Consider the following 5,324-nt stretch of genomic DNA (forward strand, 5'->3'; position numbering starts at 1 on the left):
CCCACACCCATCTCCCATCAGAAGATGCCCAGTCTACTGCATTCTGTGTAGTGGGTATCCAGGCTTGGTTGGAACCAGGTCCCTGCTCCTCCCCCAAGGCTTCATTTGCATGAGTTGACCATCATAGGCACTTCTGTTTATGGCTGAAGAATGGGGGAGTTTGTACTACTATCTTGTGTGTGGAATACAGGGGAGGAAGAAACTGAGCAACAAAAAGGATGGTGTGTCATCGGCATTCCACCCTGACACTGGGCTTTGTGCCCTTGCAGAACAATGGAAGAATTTGTACCAGAAGTAGAAGGGGCTGCTTCTCTAAGAGCCTTGAAGGGATTTGGAGTGCAAGGAATGAGCTTGGGGGCTCACCGAGTCTGCTCCTGCTTCTCATGACATCCGGAATTTGCTGAAAGTGCTGGAAGACCAGCCTTGGTACAGCTATCAGCATCCTCATGAGGGACGTTGTCAACTTGGGCAATGGCAAGGCTCCTAAAAGCAACCTCAAAGTCATTGGACATTGGCTATGGGAAGCCAGAGATGAAGAAGGAAGAGGAGGAGGAGGAGGAGGAGGAGAAGGAGGAGGAGGAGGAGGAGGGGGGAGAGACTCAGTGTGAGTACATGTGATGTGGTCCTACGGGTCTCCTAGAAACCCTTGGGAGGATCTTCATAAAGGGAGAGGGTGGTAAGGAGAGTCTCTGTCAAAAGAGGGGCCAAGAGGAGCACCTGGGTGGCTCAGTCGGTTAAGTGTCCAACTTCAGCTCAGGCCATTATCTCATCGTCTGTGTGTTCGAGCCCTGCGTTGGGCTCTGTGCTGACAGCTGAGCCTGGAGGCTGCTTCGGATTCTGTGTCTCCCTCTCTCTCTGCCCCTCCCATGGCTTGCGCTCATGCCCCCCCCCTCTCTCAAAAACAAACATTTAAAAAATTAAAAAGAGAGGTCAAGAATGGGAAGCTTGAGTAATTGTTATTTAGTGTGATGGGCTGGAGTGGCTTGGTTATACTGGAGTTCCTCTTACATCATTTGAATCCTGTCTGAGATGCCAATAGACAAAAATAAACTCTGATCCCACGACCAGGGAAAGGAGCCCTTGGCCCTGGTTAGAGAAAAGTCCAATAGCTCACTGGTCAAATTTCCCTCTTATCCACCCAAATTTAGGTCATGATTCTATAGAACCAGAAAATTTGTTCCAAACTCAGTCTGGGAAAGAGCAGCAAGAAAAACAATGTCAGGGACTCCATTACCCAACCAGCAGGAAGAAGGAGGAAGCCCAATCTTGTATTAACTAGAGAAAAAATGAGGCACAAGGAAGCAGGCATGATTTGTTCACAGCCTCCCAGAAGGCATAACCTGAACCTTCCAGGGCCTTATGGACCCAGGGTTTATGGACCAAAAGGAAAAAAAAAATTACACACACACACACACACATATAATTTTTCTTTCAAAAAAAGAAAAGGCCATCTTTGCTGGCTGGAAGAGAGTCAGAGCATATATACAAAGTTGTTTTGATATCATTCTCTTCCTTCTTAATCCACCATCCACCTGCTAAAGTGCCGGATCTTTCCTTCCTTCCTGCGATTAATCCCACATTCACTCAGGATGCATTAACTAAGTCCTAACATAGTTATGTGGCAGATTTGCCCACTGCCGTGGCTGAGTTTTCCAGAAGTTAAAAAAAAATCAACATCCCCTATACCTGCAAATATGGTATGCCACCCAGAATGACACCACTTAGGGCAGTTACTAAGCAGATGTGACAGTAAGAACTGCAGCAAGAATACAGGTTGATAGCTGCCATTTAGATGGAGTTACCCTGTCTAGAGCCATTGCCAGGTTGACAGATACTCTGGCCTCTGGAGGTGGGGTGTACTTTTTATTCTTGTACTTACGGCTGAGAGTAACATAGCAGCAGATGCAGTTTTGCTGAGTTAAGTCGGTCACATCCGGCCACATGCTGTATACCATCATGCCCATATTTTGAGGTCTACGATGAGCCTGATTCTGGGTCAGTCACTACAACAACCCTGAAGTAGGTTTTACCAGGTCCACTTTATTTATTTATTTATTTATTTATTTATTTATTTGCAGATAAGAAGTTTATGGCTGGATTGAAAACCAGGCATGTTTGCCTCTGAGGTCTGTGCTCCTTCCACTGGTGGAGTCAGGAAGACATGGACTCTGAGCATTGTTCAATCCCTTACCAGGGGTGTGACTTGAGTAAACTCTTTAACCTTTCTGAGATGTCCTTTCCTGATCTATAAAATAGGGGTAACAATGCAACTAACATCTGGGGATGGTGTGAGAACTCAGTAGGGTACTTAGCACAGTGCCTGGCCTGGAGTGGACACTTGGCTTGAAGTCACTATTCTGAGGTCACTGGGCTTCTTCTCCCTTCCATGAGGGCCTAGGAGAAGAACAATATCCACAGGAAATAGCTCTTAGCTTTGCAAACAGTATTTCCATCCCAGGAGAGGGGAAGCCCTTTCCTCTGGAAAGCCACAGTTGCATTTGAATTAAATGGATAGCTGGATAGTCCAAGAAATTGAAGTCACTCTTCTCTTGCAGTGTGATTTTAAAATGTCACCTAACCTTTATGTAGTTTTTTCTGTGGAATAACTTGAACAATCCATGACCCAGACTGGTGTGTTAGGTGTGATAATTGATTTTTGTTCTTTCACAGGTGAAGTAGCCACAGAGTGGATTGTTTCTGGCAAGAAGAGGACTGTGACTGGCTTCTCCAGCAACACAACTGGCTGCTTTCTGGACCATCATCTTTGACCATTATTGTGTACTGTGGGACAGCACATTAATTTGAATATGTTTTGAAACCAAGAATCATTAGACAGGTAGAAATTCTATTTGTGTGTATCTGAGTATATAAAATGAGTCGAAGAAAAGCAATTTTTGGATCATCTGCTGATTTGCATTGTTTGGAAATTGATACGGATCATTGAGACTTCGATGAAGTTATGCTGACTACATCCAGGTAGTCTGTGTTGTCAAGAAATTCATTGGTTTCCCCACTGAACTCTGTCCCCTGACAAGTGTTGGAGATATGAAGTGGTGATGACCATTTATAATGACTGTTTGGTTGTAGTCATTGAGGCTGCTAGAATCAAGCAGGACTGTTTTAAAAAAAATGAAACCCCTTTTGACCTCTGGAAAGCTCTAATGATAGCCCAGTACTGGAGTGAACATTGTAATGAGCATTACCTACAAGTATCCTTTGTAAATTCTTGGAATTAACAGAAATTAACTTTCTACTCAAGATCTCTTACAAGTGGGAGGTAGAGGCTGTTCTACTCTTCAGCCTTTGTTTTGGCCATCAGAGTTGCATTTTGGTTTGAGATGTGTGTGACCAGTCTTTGTGGTGATTTTGGTGTGGTTAGAATCATAATTTGTACCATGGATAAAATGATAAAACATAAAGGGGAAGGAAATCCCTTCTTTTAAAGAAGAAGAAATGGGCTTAGAGAGGCAAAGTGGCTTTCTCAAGGCCACCATCCTACTTAATGATGGAGCTGGGACTAGGGCACAGTTCTGCTGACCCTTGCATGACACTCTCCACATCACACCATGTGACTATCTCATGTAGGTAGACATGGTCTTATATGATGAGATGCTGGGAAAGAAACTGACTTTCATTAGAACACTATTTCCTAAGAACTATGCTAGGTGTTTCATCTGCATTGTCTCATTTTATTGTCACAACTTTTCTGCCAGAGAGAGATCACCATTAAGCCATTTTTACACAGATGGAGAGGTTAACCTACTGGTCTGTAAGACCACAAAGCCCATACTCTTTCTTCTGGGAAGAGAAGAAAGAGATCAGGGTGGTTAAATGGTCCAGAAATGAAACCGACGGAATCAAGCACAGTTTTGTTTAACCATCTCCACTCACTGTGCATTTTCAGGTAGGGCTATCTATACCTGAGACACCAGAGATCAGACCTGCTCTAGGGCAGGTCATAATATGTTATGCTCTAAGTGACATCAATGTATATATATATAATGTGCCTGGCAGGGAGGCAAGGCTGAACATTTCTTATCCATAAAAGTTTCGGAAACACACAGAAACTTTGGAATCTTGGTAGAAAATGTGTCCCCAGCCTTCCTTGAATGGAGGCTACTATGCTTCTTGTCCAGACCCTATAGCCTTGAGGGTCTCCCTGTCCATATCAATAGATTCTTTTATTGCAAGACCTATGTAACTATAAACCATTGATTATAGCCATATCTAACCTATTAGAACCAATCCATATGACCCCTGATAGGACCTGAATCCATAACCAACTCTTCCTGGAAGATGTGTCATCAGGGTAGGGATATGTCATTTAATCTTCTAGTCTAGCATGCCTAGCACAGTGTTTGGGTCATAATACTTAATATAAGGGCTAATGGAAGTGAAAGTGTATTCAGGAGTGCCTGGTGGCTCAGTTGGTTAGGTGTCCAACTTCAGCTCAGGTCATGATCTCTGGTCTGTGGGTTCAAGCCCCGCATTGGGCTCTGCGCTGACAGCTCAGAGCCTGGAGCCTGCTTTGGATTCTGTGTCTCCCTCTCTCTCTCTGCCCCTCCCCTGCTCATGTTCTGTCTCAAAAATAAATAAAAGTTAAAAAAATTTAAAAAGTGAAGGTGTATTGAGTTATTGCACTGGATAAACTGAATTGATTTCTAGTTAGCTTTGGAGGATTTAGGAGAGATTTTCCAGAAAAAGGTAAGCCTTTATGAAAGATTTGAAAAGGAAGAAAGGAGTGGGGTGTACAAGTTCTGCCAAGAAGAAAAAACTAATTTCTGTTGTGATAGCATTTTAGAAGGAATATTTCAGTACCTTTATGGTTCTACTGCTATCTCCCTCTTTCCCTTTCTCTGAAGAAGTTTGGGGCCCATCATAGGCCATTGAGAAAATCTAGATGTCTTTTAAGTCCTTCTTACCCTGAGACAAAGGCAGATAATGATGGTATTCAGTTTTTTAGAGGCACAAAACACCAAGGATTAAGCTATTAATGAAGAAATACTAAGAAAGTGCCCCTCAGATATTTTTAGAATAATCAAACCAAATGTTTTCATATCCAGCACAAAACAACAATGAACTGACTTACTCAGACATTATCAGAGTGAGAAAGAAATAACATTCTGGTTTTAACAGAAAAAGAAAAAACAAAAGAAACCCAGACTTTGCAGGTACTGGGGACACTCTTGCAAGTCCTTCTTTGAGATGTAGTTTAAGAAATAATTGGGCCTTTTTGTACAGGAAAGCTGCCCAGGTGTGGGGCTGCCTGGAGGCTCAGCCAGGTAGCTAGCTGCAGCCTTGGCTGGGTTCCCATCTGGCCCAAA

General features: G+C 43.3%; 1 long non-coding RNA gene across 1 annotated transcript; it reads left to right on the forward strand.

Moving 5' to 3' along the window:
• The first annotated feature begins 853 nt into the window (after positions 1-853).
• LOC122472730 lies at positions 854-2,891 on the forward strand. The gene is made up of 2 exons (XR_006294515.1): positions 854-2,207; positions 2,671-2,891. It is a non-coding gene; the product is annotated as an uncharacterized LOC122472730 (long non-coding RNA).
• Positions 2,892-5,324: the final 2,433 nt, after the last annotated feature.

The sequence above is a fragment of the Prionailurus bengalensis genome, chromosome B4 (genome assembly GCF_016509475.1).
Source record: "Prionailurus bengalensis isolate Pbe53 chromosome B4, Fcat_Pben_1.1_paternal_pri, whole genome shotgun sequence".
NCBI classification, from domain to species: Eukaryota; Metazoa; Chordata; class Mammalia; order Carnivora; family Felidae; genus Prionailurus; species Prionailurus bengalensis.